Here is a 22,162-nt window from a genome sequence, read left to right on the forward strand (position 1 = left end):
GTTAAATCCTTTTTCAGAACAAGAGTTCACAGAGGAAACAACTGGAACTATAGGTACAGAAAGAGCAGAAAGCAGGCAGACCACTCCCTCTAGAGGTACACAAGAACCTTCCACTTCACAAGCTCAAATGCTGGAGAGACAACAGAGCGTGGAAGTATCCTCATTCAGGGCTCCAATTGGCCAGAACCAAGATATTAGAGAGAAATACAATGAAATAAAGGCCAGAAATGAAAGATTGAAGGCCCAAAGCTATGCACAATACCTTAAAATGGCTCCCACTAATCAAACAAGGCTAATGTCAACCTTTGATGTAAAATAAGGTAAGATGCAGATGACTTTCATGAAGCCTACCACACAACAGCCCAGGTCTATAACAGATTACTTGAAGACAGACTTTGAGGTGTTGGTGAAGGATATATATCCTATCGACCAAATATAACTACACAAATAGACCACGGAAATGGTCTAATCCACATTGACCAGCAAGGCCATTGCAACACATCAACTCCAAAATTCGCTGAATAATATATCAACACAATTCCAGTTAGAGAAGGCCTCATCACAAGCCAAGGATACCAGGATAAAGTCCTTAGAGGACTTAATCATAGAATTGGGGCATGATCTAAAGGATGTAAAGGCTGCAGAAAAGCTAATAAAAAAGAAAAATGATGACATCGCTGCATTGAAAAAGCAGCTCAAATTTCCTCCTCTGCATCATCCACAAACAACTAGAGTATTAGAAACTTGAAAGGAAGAGGAGCTTATGGACTTAGTCCTTAAGCTGAATGATCAGCTAAAAGAAACAAAGAAAGAGCTGGATAACTTGATACAGTCTAGACAGAGTGAGTTCACCACCACTCCACAGACTGTCATTCCTATAGTCTCTACAACAGTGCCTCCACATTGGCTGCTTCCTTAGCACCAACAGTTCCACCAGCTACAACTATGCTAGTCACAGGTACATCTACAAGCGTAGGGACATCCATAGAAAAAACAACTGAATTTGGTAAAATCCATGGAGGAAATGACCATCCAGGTTACTGAGCTCAAAAAGCTTAGAGAAAAAGTGTCAAGTTTGGAAACTGATTGCAAAATTTCACAAATACAACAGAAGGAATAATCTCAGAAGAATCAAAGAATGGGATAAAATATAAAAGTCCTTGAAAATGACTTGACATTGCAAAAACCACTAGGAGATATAAAAGAAATGCTTTGGGCCAACATCATTGACTCTATCAATGATGTTTGGCCATCTATTCAAGTAATTTTTGAGCAAATTGAACTGGTAAAAGTGGCCACAGAAGCAATTCACAAGACAATTGAAGAGTTGGGAAACAAGCCTGAAGAAGCCAACCAATTGATAGCACTCTTGAACAGTAAGAACAGGTATCAGCTGGATGAACTGGGCATAGAAGATAGGACAGTGTTATGAAACTAGCTCACAAAAAGATAGAAAAGAGAGATCAACGCCTTAGTTTTAGCCTCTTCGAGGTGGCAACCTCCTTTACATTACACAAATGAACAATTCTTGCATGATTCAAATGAAAAAACCTCCTTTCTATATATAGGAGTCTAAGGAGTCACAATATAACCCAGCCTACCTGACAATAATAATATAAAGCCACAAAAATAACAATAGAGGGATTCTATGGGGCACAATAATAACAATATGGGGACTATAGGGGCACAACAATATTAATAAGGGATACAACTACAATAGTAATGGGGTAATCACTAGTATTATAGGGACCCAACAGATAGGGACCATCATAGAAATAAAAAAGATTCTTACCAAAAGGAACCTTATGCTCAACCTTGAGAAAAAATGCCAAAGCATTCAGGCTGATATTGATAGATTTATGACAAAGTTTGGCATTTTAAGGGAAAAAGGACTCCCCAGTACTATGGTAATCCATGACAAGCTTATGACCCAAGATGATTACGTTGAAATACTAAACAAGTTGGCTAGCAGCGAAGCTAGTACTTCAGGGGTAAAAGCTCTGCCCATGGGAAAAGTATTATATGATAATCTGGAAAATCTGTTTTTTCTAGAGCATGAGGTAAAGCACCTGTTCGTCAACAAGCCAAATTTTTCCAAGTACATCGAAGTTGATGAGATATATAGAAAGATGATAAAGATGAAATTACCTAAAGGTGAATGGTGGATGAAATTGACAGATTTACTATAAAGTTATTGCAGTAAATCTATATGGCAGCCAGGTAAAACAGATGAAACAGAGTCAAAGTGTAGCAGGTAAATAGTATCAGTAGATTGATGAAATAAAGTGATTCCAGCACATATGTATCAAGCAACTGAAAGAGCCAAATCCGAATTACAATAGCCAACATAGTCACAATAAAAGGGACAACAAGAAGACAATTCTCCATCTGTCTCTATCTTCATGCTGGACTAGTTTTGCTAGGTCATGAAATAAAGCTAAAGACATTTCAATGGATTCTTGTGCACAGTTGGAACCAAATAAGTATTATCTCTTCATGTTTAATTATTGTTTTCTCGTCATGTTGTAAATATTTACACATTTTCTCTATGAAATTTGAATAGTAAAGAAAGAATGATATCTCAGAATTAACTTTAATGCTCTCTGTTTTCACTGTTTACTTTCTCATTGTTTTCTGCTAAACTATCTTGGTATGGGAATTCTTAATTGCTCCCTTACTTCCGTAGTTCCCCCACTTAGGTCCATAGTAAAGGATTCTTAGTTGCCCTTTGCTACTGATCTCCTTCCGTTCTTCATCTTGATCTCAGTTTAAGGATTCTTCATTGCCCTTTTACCCTGGTTAGGACTACCTCATCCATTTAAACCTGCAGATTTGCTTTTTGCTGTGCTAGCCTACCCTGTGAACTCTTCCTTTAGTAATTGATCTGATCTAGTTAAGCCACTCTTTGATTGACTCCATAGCCCAATGGCCTGAATACTTGTTCTGCCCATCTGTTTTCTTAAGTCCACCAACCAATCAAAACCAAAACATCATGAGCACTAAGAACTAGCCTGAAATCCTACCCAAAACAAAGTTAAATTATAAAGAGAGAGCCCTCTCTGGACTTAGGTTGGCTAGAACCTGAGTCTAAAAGATTAGGTTTGTGGTTACCTCGGATTATTCCTTCTTTTATAACTTCTAGGGAAGACTTCTGAGTAATAACAGGCTGAGCACCCAACAAAATGGAGATTCGCAAAGTGTGTATGCAAGCAGTAAACCAACCTATTCATCAAAAAACTCATCTTCCTCATGAAGCATGGAAAGAAAGTTATATAAGTGCTCAGGCCAGGCCACTTCGCCTTCACCATCATGCATGTGAGTGGACAAGAGATTGAAATGCTTCCCCATGATGGAGATATCTTCACGATTCGAAAAACACCGCAGGGGAAGAATAGTGCAAGACTCCATGAAAGATGTGCAAGCTCGGATTAACAAAGACCATGCACCCTACTCCTTACAAGGTATCATGGTTATAGAAGGGACATCAGATTATTGTGACTGAACAATGCAAGGTGGAGATACAAATTGGTAAGTATAAATATGTGATATTGTGTGATGTAATGCCCATGGATGTATGCCATGTATTGCTGGGAAGACCGTGGCAATTTGATCGAAAAGCTATTCATCATGGAAGGAGAAACACTTATACTATGGAGAAGGATGGAACTAGACACACATTGTTGCCATTGAAGGACGATGCTAGCAAAGGAACACCTGGAAGTAGTATTATGCTGATAAGTGGAAAGGAGCTGCTACAGGAAGTAGTGAAGAATGAGGAGTTGCATTTTGCTATTGTGGGAAGACCAAAGGTAATTTTGACTTCCGCAAACTTGGATGATTTGCTTGAAGAAGTTAAAATGATGTCAGATGATTTTGTTGATATTATTGTGGATGAGTTGTCGAATGCATTGCCACCGATCAGGAGTATTAGTCATCATATTGACCTAATACCAGGAGCAAGTTTGCCAAATAAAGCAGCATACAGATTAACTCCTTAAGAAAACACAGAAGTTGGAAGACAAGTGCAGGATTTGATGGATAAAGGGCTAATCAAAGAAAGTCTTAGTCCATGTTTTGTACCAATAGTACTCAATCCAAAGAAAGGAGGAGAATGGCGCATGTGCACAGATTCTAGAGCTATCAACAAGATCACAATCAGGCACATATTTCCTTTTCCACGCATGGATGATTTAATGGACTATTTGAGTGGATCAAAATACTTTACTAAAATAGATTTTAAGAGTGGATATCATCAAATAAGAATCCAAGAAGGCGATGAGTGGAAGACTGCATTTAACAAATAGTGGGTTGTATAAGTGGTTAGTGATGCCTTTTGGACTCACTAATGCACCGAGCACATTCATGAGATTAATGAATGAAGTCTTGAAGGAGTATGCAAGCAAGTTTGTTATTTTTTATCTTGATGATACTCTAGTTTTTAGTAAAAGTAAAGAGGAACATTTAGAGCATCTTAAGTTGGTTCTAAGAACTCTGCAGAAAGAGAAACAACTAATAAATCTAAAGAAATCTAGTTTCATGAAGGAAGAGCTAGTTTACTTGGGATTTGTAGTTTCTAAAAAAGGCTTGAAGATGGATACAGAGAAAGTCCAAGCAATTTGGAACTGCCCTACTCCCAGAAATATATTTGAGGTAAGAAGCTTCCATGGTCTTGCAAGTTTTTACAGAAAGTTTATCAAAGGCTTTAGTCAGATTTGTGCACCTATTCTTGAAACAATCAAGGAGATCAATCATCCATTCAAGTGGACAGAAGCAACAGATAGAAATTTTAATTGGCTGAAGAAGAAAATCACAGAGGAACCAATTTTGGCTTTACCTGATTTTGAGAAAGTCTTTCAAGTAGAAATAGATGTTAGTGGAGTTGCAGTTGGAGCAGTTCTGAGTCAAGAGCAAAGACCAATAGCATACTTCAGCGAGAAATTGAATGATGCAAAGAACAAATATTCTTCGTATGATAAAGAGTTTTATGCTATTGTGCAAGCCTTAAAGAAATGGAGACATTATTTTCTACCAAAAGAATTCATATTATATTCAGACAATCATGCCTTACAGTTCATCAATAACCAGCTGAAGTTGAATAATAAACATGCTAAGTGGGTAGAATTTCTACAAAGCTTTACTTTTGTAATAAAGCATAAGAGTGGTAAGTCAAATAAAGTAGCAGATGCATTGAGCAGGGTAAGTTTTATTGTGCAAGAATTCAAAGTGGGTTTTTTACGATTTGATGAAATGATTGAAATGTACAAGGATGATGCAGATTTCAAAGATATCTATACAACAGTTCAGAATCCAATGAGTCATAATAGGATTCAGTGGTTGGATTATCTCATTCAAGGAGGCCTATTGTTTAAAAGCAACAAGTTGTGTATTCCTAAATGTTCCATGAGGGAAAACATAATAAAGGAGAAACATAGTGGAGGATTATCTGGTCACTTTGGACAAGAAAAAACCTTTGCTCAGGTGAATGATTTTTATTATTGGCCAAAAATGCAGACTGATGTTAAGAAGTTTGTTGATAAATGTAGGATATGTCAGCATGGTAAAGGAAGGAGTCAGAATACAGGATTATATCAGCCATTGCCAATACCAGACCGATCGTGGGATGCAATTAGCATGGATTTTGTTTTGGGATTAGCAAAAACGTAGAGAGGGAATGATTCTATTTATGTTGCAGTAGATAGATTTTCCAAAATGGCACATTTCATTGCTTGTAAGAAGACTAGTGATGCAACACATATAGCTAATTTATTCTTTTCAGAAATTGTAATATTACATGGATTGCCTGTAAGTATTGTGTCTAATAGAGATATAAAGTTTGTAAGGCATTTTTGGAGAACTCTTTGGAAGAAACTGGGAGCTAACCTTAGTTTTAGTTCAGCATACCATCCTCAAACAGATGGACAGGCTGAAGTAGTAAATAGGAGCTTGGAGAATATATTGAGAAGTTTAGTGTATCAAAATCCTAAGTAGTGGGATTTAGCACTAGCTCAAGCTGAGTTTGCTTATAATGATACTCCAAACCGAAGTACTGGAATGAGTCCATTTCAGATTGTTTTTGGAATGAATCCAAGAGGTGTGTATGAGCTAAGGGATTTGAGTAAACAGGAGACCAGAAGTGCAAAAGCTGAAGAGTTTGCAGAACAGATGCAGAGACTACAAGAAGAAGTCAAAGGAAAATTACAGGAAAGAAGCAACAAATACAAACAGAGGGTAGATCTGAAAAGAAGAGAGAAAGAATTCCAAGTGGGAGATTTAGTGATGGTGTATTTGAGGAAAGAAAGATTTCCTGTTAAAACTTACAATAAACTGAAAATGAAAAAGATAGGACCATGTAAAATTGTAAGAAAGTTTTCAGCTAATGCATATGAAATTGAGTTTCCAGAAGGGATTGGAATATCACCCATCTTTAATGTTGTAGATTTGTATCCATACAAAGAAGCAGAGACAGAGCTACAGGAGGAAACTACAGGAGATGAAGTTCGAACTGTGAACTGGGAAGAACAAATTCCAAAGACAACTAAGAAAAAGTGGAAGCTATTTTGGAAAAAAGAGTATCCAAAAGAAGAAGAGGACAGACTTATTTCCAATATCTAGTCAAATGGAAGGGACAACCAGTAGAGGATGTTAATTGGTTGACAACAACAAAATTACAGAAGTATGGAGTAAGTCCTTAAAGTTTGAAGGACGATTCTTTTCTTCCCCGGGAGTCTGATGCAGGAGCATCCGGACTTAGCCAGTAATGTGAAGGTTTGTTCACATGTTGTGGCTAAACAAGTGAATTTTATTGACTTGATGGGTCAAAAATCAGTTTTAGTGAGAGGGTTTGATCTCTCAAGAAATGAGTTGTATTTCATTATTGTAATAAGTTAGAAATTGTCTTATTTTAGGCTCAAGGATGAGTTGTTAGATTAGGTGTGAGATAGATCTAGGAATTAGAAGATTTGATGTTAGATTTATTAAAAATATGGATTGATTTGTTAGATACAGTTAGAGTGGTATTCGACTTATAAAAAGGAGGAAAATGTAATGAAAATAGAGAGAGGATTGAGGAGTGGATTTAGTAGAGCGAGAGAAAAGTCGTGTGTGAATTGTATTTTGAGACAGAGGTCTTTATTTGTGTAAATTAGGCCCAAGGCCGAGACTCTGTAACCCTTTTATTATGAATGAATTGATTTTGTGCGCATAATTATATATATGCAGCCTGTGAAGGTCCTTAAATGCTTGTTTTCTTTGTATTCAGATGATATTGATGCTTGCTCTGTTTTCTACTCTCTACAATAGATAATACTGAGATAAAAGAGTAATCGGTGAGTCTTTTTATATAGTTTTGGTTCCGCAAGCGGAAAACCCAAAATACACTAGAAATCGTCACAAACACATTCAGATTTTAGAATCCGGATTTCAAATATTCTAGACGGAGGTTTTTAAATTTATTGGGTTCGTAGGCCAAATCGCATCACTTAAGTGGAGAGGAACCCGCTGGTTGAATCGCCAATTTCCGACTTTGCGATACAACCGGATCTGAAAAGTTATAGAGCAGAGTTGATAATCTATCGGGTCCGCGAAGGGTTATTGCATCGGCATATTGAAGCATAAGGAGTCTGGCCAATTGAACATTGCAATTGCGATTGTGCGATTTAATCGCAACCGTTGGATCACGATCTATCGCAGCCATTGGATCGCCAAGCGGTTTTTGCTACAGTGGATGGTTATCGGGTGCATTGAAAGCCGTAAGCGATTTTAAGTAGTTCGGCCCCGATTCCATTGAGGAGGTGACACACAGTAAGGCAGAATAGAACGAAATCATATATCGGGTGGTTAAACCTTGATATATTGACCCACCTGAAATCTTTGACAACCGTTGGATCTTGTGGTTCCAGATCGACGGCCATTAGCGCTTGGTGCATTGAATTTCGCGTACGATAAGCATGCCAATAAACAAAAAGGTAAAAATCAATGTTTTGCGTTGTTTTTCAGTGTATTTCAATTTAAAAGTGAAACAATTGGGTTTAGATTAAAAGGGGATCCGCGAGGTGGTTTTGGGGTTTTTTGTAAATCCGCTTCCGCACTGCCTCAAAGAGTCAGCATGGACTTAGACATTACCCTCTGTATAGAGAGTCAACATGGACTTAGACATTACCCTCTCTATAGTGAGTCAACATGGCCAATACCCATCACCAACTTGTGGGAATTCATAGACTAATAGAGTTTTCAAAGTACACCTAATCCACTATATAGAGTTTGAAAAAAAAATTCAAATCACTTAATATAGACTTGTAACTTGAGAATTGGATCCAATAAACTTGATATCCTTGCTAGGGTAAATCTTTGTGGTGAGCCATGGTATTTCACCAAGAATGTTGCAACTCCTAAGAGATTCTCAACACAAATTATCAACCCGAGGTTCATACAAACTTCGAGGTGACAGTTTTATATGCACAACAGATAGGATTCCACTCAAGCCACCCTCAATTGTGACATTAGGTCAAAAAGTGCTCAAAGATTCTTCCTTATACTAAATTAGAATGAAAGCTTGATAAAATGACAAATTGGAAATTTCTTCTAGTTATCAAAATATAAATGCCATTGACTCAACTTGTAAAACCCTAACTCATCAATTCATGAAAAGACAATGGCTAACCTAATTGCAGAAATCAAGTTATGTTATCTTGCATAATTCATCAAATTACCAATCAGAATGACAGGTAACATCTACCTAATTCATGCTTGTCCATAAATCGATAACCTACTTGCATGATAAAGAGACTAACTCAACTATGTTTTTGTAGTGAAGACAAGGAAGGTTTGGAGTGGCCTAAGAGATTTCCTGATCATATTATCACAACTAGGGGTCATTATGCATCTATGCTAAGTCAAAGTTGCAGTGTGGGTCGAAACTGATGAAGAAAAAGGTTGCTACAGGTTTTCTATAAGCGATTGCTACAGGAGGCTTATAATGCTACAAGCAGGCCTGTAATGCTACAAGAGGGAATCCGAGTGGTTTTTTAGGGTGAAAATGTTGGCTTGAGGGTATGGAGAGGGTGATAGTAGTTGAATAAAATGAAAGGAGGTTGGTTTGAGCCCCTAGCCAAGCTCAAGACCTCTCAGAGGCCTGTCTTGCACTAGGATGAGTGCTCTCAGTGACCTAGACATAATAGCTTATAAAACAGGGTTTTTGGGACAGAGTTTGGAGGTGGAAGGAGAAGATGGGGGAGCTCAGGATGGAAGTGGTTATGGTGCCCTTCACTACAGATTGACCAACGTTGTAATCAATCACATACATGCATCCATTTATCATTTACAAAATTAAATAACTTATGATGGAAAAGATGGGTTGAATTTAAATGACATCTAGTTCATGCAAAACACTGATCTAATCACTGAACTAACTTCTAAACTACATAAACAAATATAAAACAAGACAACCAACACTAATATATTTCCAAGAAATCATAAACACAATCTTTTTGGGTTGTGGTTGTGAGACCTTCCACTCATTCTCCCATAAGAGAGGTGATGTAGAGGCTACAACCACATGATTTTATAGGTTAACTTCTACTGAAATGCAAGAAATTATGAAATTCTTGGAATCAAGAAGAAACATAAGTACAAGAAGAGGTACAAAAGCCTTTGGGTTGGGCCCAAACCCCAAAGGTCTCAACCCTCTGAAACTAACTCATATGCAACTTAAAATCCAATTTCTCATTATCAAAAAGTGCAGGTCTATTACATCACATAATAGTTGAAAATAATAATATCAAGCTTGGAGCTCAATAACTACACCTAGATGAAAAAAAACTTCGAATACTAATGAGCTCTTCCTCTAGTTTATTTATACAAAAGGGTAGTTGTAGCAAATCCCTTGAAAATGGGAATGGTTCCCTCCTTGATATCGAAAATGGTGGATCTTGTCCTTCTTGATCTTCACTTGGACTAGGAGTCACTCATATGCCAATGAAATCAAACTGGTGAGAGAGGATATGGTGATCCCAAGACAAGTTTAGGGAGTTAAGGAGGTGGACAAACCCCCTAGATTCTTTCCTAGTTGTCTCCAATGAGCCTCTACATAGTAATAGCCTAAAGCATGCTTCATTTTCCTATAATTAAACCACATTATGCCACATACTATGACAAACACCTTTTACTCCTCTTAATAAGCATAATATAACAAGAAATGTGAATTAATGCAAGAGAATGATACTTTCAAGGTTGAAGGATGACATATTAATCTTAAAAATGTACCTATCAATGGGACTCATCAATAGGTAAGTATTTGCAATATAGTATAGTATAATGGTGAGTATTCCCGCCTGTCACGCGAGTGACCTAGGTTCAATCCCCAGCAATGACACCAAAAAGTGGTGAGCCCTGGTATTGAATGTTGCCACTCCCATGAGCTTCTCAACTCAAATTATAAACACGGGGTTTGTTGAAACTTCACGCGAGTGACCTAGGTTCAATCCCCAACAATGACACCAAAAAGTGGTGAGCCCTGGTATTGAATGTTGCAACTCCCATGGGCTTCTCAACTCAAATTATAAACACGGGGTTTGTTCAAACTTCAAGGTGACAATGCTATATGCACAACAGAGAGGATTCTGCTCATGCCACCCTCAGTTATGACATTAGATCAAAAAGTGCTCAAAAACCCTTCCTTCTACTAAATTAGAATGAAAGCTTGATAAATGGACAAATTGAAAATTGCTTGTAGTTATGAAAATAGAAATTCCATTGACTCAACTTGTGAAACCCTAACTACTCAATTCATGAAAATAAAATGGCCAACCTACTTGTAGAAAGTTATGTTAAATTGCAGAATTCATGAAATTACTTCATCTACTTGCATAAAGGAAACTAATTTATCTTGAATAATTCATCAAACTACCAATCAAAATTGCAGGTAACATATGCCTAGTTCATCGATAACCTACTTGCATGATAAAGAGGCTAAATCTACTATGTTTTTGTAGTGAAGACAAGGAAGGTTTGGAGTGGACTAGAAGTTTTTCTTCATCATATTGTCATAGTTGGGGGTCATTATGCATCTATTGTAAGTGAAATTTGTAGTGTGGGTCGAAATTGATGAAGAAAAAGGTTGCTACAAGTTCCTACAGGCGATTGCTACAAGAGGGCATCCAAGTGGGTTTTGAGGGTGAAAACATTGGCTTGATGGTATGGAGAAGGCGATAGTAGTTGAAGAAAAAGAAAGGAGGTCAATCTAATCCCCTAGCCAAGCTCACGACCTCTCGGAGGCCTGTCTTGCACTAGGATGAGTGCTCTCGGTGACCTGGACAAAATATTTTATAAAACAAGGTTTTTAGGACAGAGTTTGTAGGTGGAAGGAGAAGATGAAAGAGTCAAGATGGAAGTGGTGAAGGTGCCCTTCCCTACGAATCAATCATCCCTGCAATCAATCTCATGCATGCATCCATTTATCATTTACAAAATGAAATAACTTATGATGGAAAAGATGAGTTGAATTTAAATGACATCTAGTTCATGCAAACCATTGATCTAATCACTAAACTAACTTCTAAACTACAAAAAGCAAATGTAAAATAGGACAACCAACACTAATATATTTCCAAGAAATCATAAACACAATCTTTTTGGGTTGTGGTTGTGAGACCTTCCACTCATTCTCCCATAAGAGAGGTGATGTAGAGGTTGCAACCACAAGATTTTATAGGTTAACTTCTACTGAAATGCAAGAAACTATGAACTACTTGGAATCAAGAAGAAACATAAGTACAAGAAGAGGGACCAAAGCATCTAGGTTAGCCCTTTGAAACTAACTTAGATGCAGCTTAAAATGAAACTTCTCATTATCAAAAAGTGTAGGTCTATTACATCACATAAAAGTTGAAAAGAACAATATCAAGTGTAACGCCCTCCTCCCACATCTACCCAAGCAACCGGCCAGTCGGGATAAACATGCAACGAGAGGCCACTATGATAAGATTCAACCTCCTTGGCGACTTTAAGGAAATGGAATCGACATAACATCACACACAGTCATCCAACATCATCCAAATAACCTTCAGGAGACAAGTCAACCAATCAGAATGATTATCCCTGGGTCCTACTGCTGTTTGAGAGACTTAGGGAAGGGTAACGCTCACTAGACACTTCCCAAGTGAATTAGTATTAGGACTAACACTCCCTAGACACTGGCCAAGTGCTTTATAACGCTTCCCAGACACTGCCCAGGCGAGTTAGTCTCAAACTAATGCTCTGTTTTGCTAGCATTCCGAGATTTGAGCCACCTTTTTTGACCCAGAGCTCGGGACACTGTCCATAATGGAATGATCACATAGAATTAGTAATGATGCAAGGAAACAAGGATTCAAAAGAAATAATATGAACAAGATCATAACCACACCCCTACTAGCGATGACATGCATTTCGTAAAACATATCATCAACATGTAACCTACAAGTGTAAATAACAAAATTAAGTGTAGGGATCTCATATTTATCTGAGAATCGCTATGAACCATCATTCCTTCATGCCATTTTCTACATTACCCTTCATTAACTCATAAACACATTATCCATTCATATACAATTAAAAAAATGTCGAGAGCCATACATAGCAGTTGTCATGAAATGTGCATATAACCAGCATAATAGGAACATAAATACAATTATAAACATATTAGCCATCAAATACATAAATAAATAAATACCTTTACACATGAAAATCAAGGGAATGGATTTCTCATTAATGAATGAAATGAACCAACCGGAGATGGGACTACCATGTTCCACCCGACCGTAGAATGGCTGAGCCAAATCTCTCTTAAGCCATTCACCCCCATGCCATATTCCAAGCATAAATGTGGGATCTCATAAAACACATCAATCAAAACTCATCCAGGGCTTCCAGAGGCCATCAACCTCAACCCATTAAACAGTGATTCTACCTCACAGTCGTACATCACCAAAATCGTCATCGTATTGATCTCCATCCAAGCCTTCCAGGGCTTCCAGAGTGTTTGTCCAACCAAGGCTTCCAAAGCTAGTAGCTCAACCCACAACTTATATAGGGCTTCCAGAGTGTTTGTCGAACCAAGGCTTCCAGGATTAGTAACTCAACCCCCCAAGGGCTTCCAAAGCATTTGTCCAACCAGGGCTTCCATGACTAGTAACTCAACCCAACCTGTTACAAGGCTTCCAGAGTGTTTGTTCAACCAGGGCTTCCAGGACTAGTAACTCAACCCAAGCTAATGAAACATGAGAACCAACAAAAACAAAAACAAAAAAAATGAAAGTAAACCCACAATCACCATGGATATCTAAGAAATGATAAGGCTAGGAAATCGATTGTCGATCTAGGCAATCTGCCATGCCAATGACAAATCACCACCAAGAAACCACATGCATATGCCATGCATGCCAAAACTAGTGAAGAAATCATATATGCAACTCGGTACCTGCAGGAAAATATGATGTAGTTGTTGATGTTGATGCCTTCTTGCGCTTTCTTTCTCTTCCTTTGCCTTCTTTCTCCAAGAATCCAAGTATGCCACACCCTCCAAGAGTGCTCCAAGAAAAATCTAAGTAACCAAGGGTATGAGAGAGAGAGAATAATGAGAGAGCTCCAAAATTGAACTAACCAAGTCTTCACTGACCAAGCTTACCCACTGATCCTTAGAAGCCTTTTTATTACTGAGGCCTCTATTTTTTTCATTTTCCATTATTTTCTCTCAATTTTCTCCTCACATGCAACCTGTGACCTTTCACCTTCCTTTTCTCCTAATTTCCATTATTTTCATAAATAAAATGTCAATTAATGCCTCATGCCCTTCCAAAACCTTAGCCATTGCCTTTACCAATTTCCTTAGCCATAATAAACTGAATCAACACCCATTAGGATGACTTGCCCACCTTTTAGCCTGGAATACGTGTCCGATCATCCGTGGTATTTATATATTTTTTACATGGAATTTTCACCAAGGTTGTTACATCAAGCTTGGATCTCAATAGCTACACCTAGCTGAATAGAAAATTTGAATCCTAATTAGCTATTCCTCTAGTTTATTTATGTAAAATGGCATCTGAGGAAACTCCCTTGAAAATATGAATGGTTCCCTCCTTGATCTAGAAAATGGTGGATCTTGTCCTTCTTGATCTTCACTTGGACTAGGAGTCACTCGACTGCCAATGAACTCGAAATGGTGAGAGAGGATATGGTGATCCCAATCCAAGTTTAGGGAGTTAAGGAGGTGGAAAAACCCCCTAGATTCTCTCCTAGTTGTCTCCATTGAGCCCCTGCATGGTAGTAGCCTCAAAACTACTTCATTTTTCTTCATGTTTGCTTGGTGAATCATCAATAATCATAGGAACCCTTGTAGGATTTTTTTTTCTTTCCTTGTCTAATTTTAGTGCTTTTCTTGGTTCTGAAATACATTTTACTTTGTCTTGATAGGAGTGCCCAATGTAGCTATGGTTGCAACTACAGTGTTCAATGTCTTATGTTCCTTGGTGTGGAGAAATCTTCCCAGGGCTTACTATTTCTTATCATTTCTTCTTCTCCTCTTCTCCTTTCATCTACGCTTCTCCTTCCTTTGTCTCTACTGCATATTTCTCTTCCACCTCTGTTTCCTCTTCTTCTATTCTTGTTGCCCCTTCCTCCTATGTCTTTCTTTCTTCTTCTTTTGCCTTTGTTGCCTCTTCCTCTTCTGTCTTTTCCCCTTCTTATTCCTATGTTTTTACCTCTCTTCCTCCAATACTAGAGGTTAGGGTTTTTCTTGATGTGAGGGCTTGTGTTTCTATGAAAGTATCCCTATCGATGTCTACAAATTTTTTCCACAGGACAAGGATTCTAAAATGTTTTAGAGCATCTACCACTATCAATTTGATGAGGCCATGGTGAGTTAAATGATGATGTTTTCCTTCCCTGACCTTCTAACTCATCTCCATGATTGACTGCAGAAGAAAATGAGGGACACTAAGTCTTTAAGAAATGGGTATGTCTGCCTTGAATCGAAAATCTTGGAGAAACCTGAAGTGGTAGGAAAAAACTACACTTAAAATCTATTCACAAGATATGTACTTAAGAATATGTTAGGCTGCCTCATCCCAAGGGTAAGGCAAACTTTCTCTCCTTACTCCATTCTTGTCTTCTATAGGTTTCTCTTTTGAAAGGAAGAAGTTTTTCCTAGCTATGACACTTGCATGCTTGTCTTCTTTGCTCCATCTCATTCCTAGAGGTAAGGTGGTTACTCTACTAATAGTTTCTGGACTGAGAGAAATGGCCAACCCCCTGACAACAGTTTTGGCACTATCTTCCCATTGAGAGTGTAATGTTGTGGAAAATTCATGGGCAAGGTCATCATCATACCCCTTTAGTAGCTCAAAGAAACCCAACCACTGGTGGTTTCTAAGGATGTCAACTACATGAGGTTGTTGGTGAATTATCCTAGTGTCTGAGGGTTCCCTTCTGTTAAATCCTCCCCTCATTTCTTCTCTATTACTCCTTGATGCTATGTAGGTGTGGAATTTCAAAAATTCAAGCAATGTCAATGGTGAAATAGTTGCATAACAATGGTGAAACAATGGCACAATGCTTGGTGATAGTGAGGAAGAAGGGTGTTCAAATTAATATTCACCAAACTATTTATTTTATCTTAACCACATTAACTTCCAAAAGGATCCCCTGTTGACCAATTGACTGCTATATGCTCTTAATTTCAGGCATACCATCCATGAATTTAGGTGTAGAAACAAAGGTGGGTATCATTACTTCTTATTAGCTCAATTATGGGTGTGCATGAAGTTTTTGAGACAATATCGAGCCAATGTGACTCCTTTTTCTCCTCCCAATTCCTCCTATAGCTCCTCTTGGCGCTCATGTAGCAATTGTAGGCCTGCCTATAACTTTTTCCTGTAGCAATGTACAAGTAGGGTTTGAAACTCCTTGGTGGCACTCTAGTTGCTCGATGCACTAGCTCGTCCTTCCTCCACAGGGTTTTTGCAATGAATGATGATATAAACGGAGTCGAGCTAACACATAATATCCTTTTTTGGTTAAAATCTTGGAGTGTTGTGATGACTTGGCATTAACACAAGTTTCTTATTTTGGATCATTGTCCCCACTAACTGTAATCATCTCTCCCTCCTCGTGATTATCACCCCACTCTTTGAGGACACCTATTTGTTTTGAGATTACATTTCCACATTGTACGGGTGACTTAACTCACACTTGAGTTGACTAGTCGAAGGTGGCCACGTTCACTGGCCACCGCCAGCCTATTGAAACAGATTTTCTCGCTTAAAACACATTTTTTTCATTTTTATGCAGAGGGAGGAGGTTAGGGTTTCCATACCTAAGCCTACCTATGGATCGATCTATTACAGAGGCTTACATGCTGGAGTTGGACCATACATCATTATGAACAAGGGAGTTGACCTCTTTGACTTATTTCTTGTGCATGTCTTCATTTTTTATGTTGCCTTGATTGTTGTTGTTGTTGTTGTGTGCTTTTAGGTGCCTCTTCTAATATCCAATATGCTTCTACTGGTGGAAAGCCTCCATGAGAATGAGGTGTCTCTTCATGGTTGCAAACCGAGCTTCATCATCCCTTCTGGTGGTGGAAAAAAAACATAATATCAGTGTTTACTATGTGGTTGTACAAGCTGCTACAGGAGGAGTTTCTTCCTATAGCAGTCTCTTGTTCTCCCATTTAAGTCTTCTATTGGCATGAGGGAGATGACGATGAATGTTGAGGATAGGGTTAGAATCATGGAGTTGTACTGTAGGCATTGTAGAGATAGAAAATGACAACTTTTGTGTTTTTTTTCTTCTGTTTTTTTTAAGGTGGGCAGAGTGGAGAAGTTTGAGCAAATTTTTGGTGAAATGAGTGGATGGATGATGGATGGGTGATGGAAATGTCATAGGAGGACCCTCTTTACCATTTCTCAGAGTTAGGATGGTCTTTTGGATCATTTTCCTCCTCAGATATCCCTCTTGTAGCTCCACAGGCTCCTCCTGTAGCATTACAAGACCTTCATGTAGCATCATAAAGAGGAGGTGAATTTCAGATTTCTTGATGATGGGATGGTGGAGAGAGATAGAAATGTGAAATGAGAGGATGGTTATGGGGTGTATGGATGGAGGAATGGATGACAACCTGCAGGTCTTGGCATGTAACCATGAAATCTACGACTGTGTACAACTCTGCAAAACAAAAGAGATGTTAGCAAATAGGATATAAGCTTCTTCCTTTTCTTTTTTCTTTTTTCCTTTTTTTTTTTGTTGAGACACATAGGATGCCTCAGAGGAGGTTTTCAACCTGCATGCATGCCATAGGTGCCTCAAGGGAGGTTTTCACCTAGGGATCCTTATTTTTTTTTCATTTTTTTTTTGCTCCTGGGTTGCCTTAAAGAGGTTTTCAACCCAGGAGTTGGCCTCAGATGCCTCATAGAGGTTTTCATCCATGCCTCTTATATACATATATCTATATATATATATATATATATATATATATATATATATATATATATATATATATAGTTAATTTCTAAGAGTGTTGTGGACTGGAAGCTATGACACTCCCAATCACATTCAATTCCTTGCTGATTGAACTAATAAATTCCTCCTTGGACAAAGGTCTTCTATATAACTTCAACCTGTAACCATTTATAAGCAAGGGGATGCCTTCCTCATCAATGGTTATGATCTGGACAAATCCATTTTCATGACACTTTTCCACTAGGTATGGGCCCAACCATCTTTTCATTAGCTTCCCTTTAAAATATTTGAACCTAGAATCATATAGCAGGGCCCAATCCCATTCTTGAAAGGTCTTTTCCTGGATATGCTTTCTATGCCAGACCTTCCTTTTTATCTATATGACTTTAGTGTGTAAGGGAGATTGCATTCTAAACTCATCTAAGCCATTTAGTTGGAGAAAAATTTCTTGTTGTGTTGTGGTGACATCTAAGTCCAACTGAGATGCCATTCTCAAAGTGTTATATTCAAACTCAATAGAAAGAAAATTTTTCTTCCCATAAACTAAATCATATGGAGTGAATCCAGTGGTGGTTTTCCAAGTGGTATTGTAGGCCCAAGTGGACTCTACTAGTCTCTCTGCCTAATATTTCCTGCTGTTGCTAACAACCTTGGTGAGGATTCTCTCCAGTGCTTTGTTTGTGACCTCTACTTTCCCATTTGCTTGAGGATGATAGGTAGTGGATGTCTTGTGCTTGATATGGTGTTGCCTCATGAGATCCCCAATAAAATTGGATTTGAACTCTGCCCTTTGATCAATGACTACTTCCCTTGGATACCCAAACTTATAGAATATGTTCTCTCTTAAAAATTCTTCCTCTTTCTGCTCAGTTGCTGCTTTGATTGCCTTTGTCTCTGCCCACTTTTTCACGTAATCAGTGCACACAATGATGTAATTTTTCTGCCCTGATGGTGTATCAATTGGCCCAATGAAATCCATGACCCACTTGTCAAATGGCTCTAATGCCACTTCAGGTTGTAGGGGAATCCCATCCCTTGGTGTGGGTTTTCTCATTCTTTGGCACTGATCCCATATAGTGGTATATCTCATTGCATATTGATGTATGGTGGATCAATAGTAACCAACCTATAAAACTTTAAAGGTTGTCCTTTTTACAGTGAAATGACCTCCCTAAGGACCATCATGACATGCTGAGAGGATGTCAAAGACCTCCTCCTCTCTTACACATCTCCTCAAGATTTGATTTGATCCCAATATAAAGAAATTGCCCCCAATCCAAGTGAAAGGGGAGATTTTCCTTATAATATTTATTTTCTCCCTGGGTGATATATTAGGAGGGAACCTCCTAGCAACGAAGTAGTTTGCTATGTTAGAAAATCATGGAGAAAGCAACGAGATGGAAAAGAGGTGCTCATCTGGTAGTTGATCATTCACCATCTCTTCATTACTTGTAGGCAAGGTTAACCAGGACAGAAATATGAAAGCACATATTCTTTTCCTAGTTTGTCAATGATAGTCAAATCAAACTCTTGTAGCAATAACAACCACCTAATTATCCTAGAATTAACATTAGTATTTTTCATCAAATATTTAATAGTTACATGATCGGTACGAAAAATTTTTTGGTACCCAGTTATATAGTGCCTAAATTTGTTTAAGAATGTACTACAACTAAGAGTTATTTTTCACTAATAGTGGAATTCAGCTCAACTTTAGACAAATTCTTACTAATGAGGTAAATGGCATAAGGGAAATCATCCTCTACTTGTCCCAAGGATCCCCCCATAGCTTTTTCTGATACATCAATACGGATATGTAAAGGAAATGCCCAGTTGGGACCTCTTAGGATGGGTGAAATAGTCAACTTTTTTTTTCAACACTTTAAGGGCCTCTTGACAATTGATCGTCCAACAAAAGTTTGCATATTTGGCCAGTAAAACAAACAAAGGTGAAGCCACTTTACTAAAGTCTTGGATGAATCTCCTATAATACCTGCTAGTCCCAATAAGCTCCTGACATCCATTTGCTTCTGAGGGGTCAGGACCCTTTTTATGATGGAAATTTTGTTTGGGTCTACCTGCATTACTTCTTTGGAGATGGAATGGCCAAGGATAGTCCCCTTATTCATCAAGGACTCACATTTCTTGGGGCTTAGAGAGAGATTCATTTCAATGCGTTTTTTCAAAACCTTGCACAGATTGGAGAGAACTTCATGGAAGTCACATCCATAAGGAGTGAAATCATCCATGTATATTTCCACATAATCATGAACCAATTCAACAAAAATACTCAAAACTGCCCTCTGGAAAGTAGCAGGGGAATTGCACAAACCAAATGGATGAACCCTACAAGAAAAGGTACTCCAAGGACATGTGAATGTGGTCTTGTATTTGTATTTGAGGCTAGTATGAATTTGATTGTATCCACTAAATCCATCCAGGAAGGAGAATAATTTATTCCTTGCAAGGCCATATAGGAATTGGTTAATCAAGGGGGAAAATGGTCCTTTTTTATGGTCTTGTTGAGCTCCAGGTAATCCACGCAACTCCTCCACTTCCCTTTCTTCTTGGGAACTAACACAAGAGGTGACACCCACTCACTATCTAAAGTAGGGTATATGAACCTTGCATCTACTAGTTTTTGCAGTTCTTCCTTCACAATATCCTTAAGAGTTGGGTTCATCCTCCTATTGGGTTGGTGCATAGGCTTGCATCTCTCCTTCATGTAAATATGGTGGGTATGGATTGAGGGATGCACACCTTTCATTTCCTTGTAGTACCAAGCAAAAGCACCCTGGTGTTGCCTCAACACATGGCACAATTATTCTTCCTGCTTGGCCGAGAGAGAAGAGTTGATATTTAAGGTTATGGATGGGCCAAAATCTATAATCTTGACATGGTATGGACTTGAGTTAATAGGGAATAAGTCATACCAAGGATTATTCTTAGGTCCTTTAATCAACTAATCAATGGGTATGGGAGTGGGATGTTGATTCTGAAGGATATGGTCAATGAGATCATCTTCATTTGGTTTCTCCCCTCCTGTAATGATTTCTAGAGTGCATATTGGGTGGAGGGTGGTGTGATGTAGTTCATCTTCTTCCTCCTCTTCTAACCACAAGGGTAAGTCATGCTCGATAGAAGGTTGAGCAGGAAGATACAATACCAATTGTTTAGACAATTGTCCATTCTTAATGGTCATTTTCCCAGCCCTACAACTAATGTAAGCATCAACAGTGGCTAACCATGGCCTTCCCAAGATGACAGGATAGTCATTGAACTTGTCTTTGGGTTGGAGAACCAGGGAATCAGTAGGATACTCCCAAGAGTCAATGGATACCATAACATCTTCAACAAATCCCTCAGGAGCTACTATGGATATGTCTACAAGCTACAACATTGTGGTGTTATTTATCAAAGCTCCTTATAAGTTTAGCTTTAGCATGGTTTCCTTAGTCATCACATTGATTGCAACCCCAAGATTAATCAGGGTGTTAGGGACTATAAGGCCATCAATGTGAACATCTACTATAGGGCTTCCAGGGTCCAGATATTTCAAGAAGATTAGCCTCCCAAGCATCAAATCAGATAATTGACCAAAAACATTTATGGTGGGGGTGTATCTTTTTCTTCTCCCAAGATGTTTGAAACAATTCTCCTTGATAAGATTATTATATATGGGAACATCTTTAATAGCTTGGAGAAGGGGTATTTTAACACATAAATTCTTCAATTCTCCCAAAGGTTAAACCTCTTCTGGGGTGTGCTAGCTAGAGTGGATCAACCTCTCAGGAAAACAAGGTGGACTGACTTGAGGAACACTCTCTTCCTTCTCTCCTTCAAAATCGCCAGGTTGAGAAGGTGGATGGTTATATGGAAGCACTCTCCCAGACTAAAGGTTGATCTCCTGAATTTCCACAACATAAGCAGGGTAAGATGTCTCTCCATTGTAGACTTGCTACGCTTGCTTGTTGTTCGGGTTCATATTTGGTTGAGCAGACATTTGAGGTTACTTAGGTGGAGTAGAATGAGTGCGTTGTGGATGAAGTTGAGGTGGAGGTAGTAAATAAGGAGGCTCGTTAACTTGAGGCCTCCACCCTTGTGATGGGTTACCTCATTAAGAATATTGGGGTGGATATGGCTGAAAAGGATGGTTGACAGGTTGAGGATGATATGGAGGAGTATAAGGCCAATAAGGGGGTGTGGACCAGGATGGGTGAGTGGAAGAGTACAAAGGTTGTAAGGGTGTATTCTGATTTGGATTATAATAAGGGTAGTGTGCACCTTCAATGCCTTGTTGATATGGTGTAGGTCCTTGAGGTCTTCTTTGATTGATGAAACGAAGTTGCTCTGACCCCCCTTCTGCTCCTTGATATACAAATTTTACTCCTGGAAAATAAGGGAACTTGTTTGTTACATATTCTTCACAGACTAGGAAGACCTCTATGACATTTAAGTGGCATTTGTTCCTAGGATGTATTTTGATGCATCCTGGGCAAAAAATAACTAGTTCCCTTTCTACTTCTTCCTGCTTTCTTTTGATTTTCATGGTATCCATTTGCAGTGCAAAGGTATGCAACATTTCACTCTTGAAATCCTCCAACATGTTTCCTATCTCATTCTTAATGGATGTTGTGGAGGGAGAGGAACTGACCAAGCGTTGACTAGC

The sequence above is a fragment of the Pinus tabuliformis genome, chromosome Q, assembly GCF_031772625.1.
Source record: "Pinus tabuliformis cultivar Carrire ecotype Pingquan chromosome Q, CPIR1, whole genome shotgun sequence".
NCBI lineage: Eukaryota > Viridiplantae > Streptophyta > Pinopsida > Pinales > Pinaceae > Pinus > Pinus tabuliformis.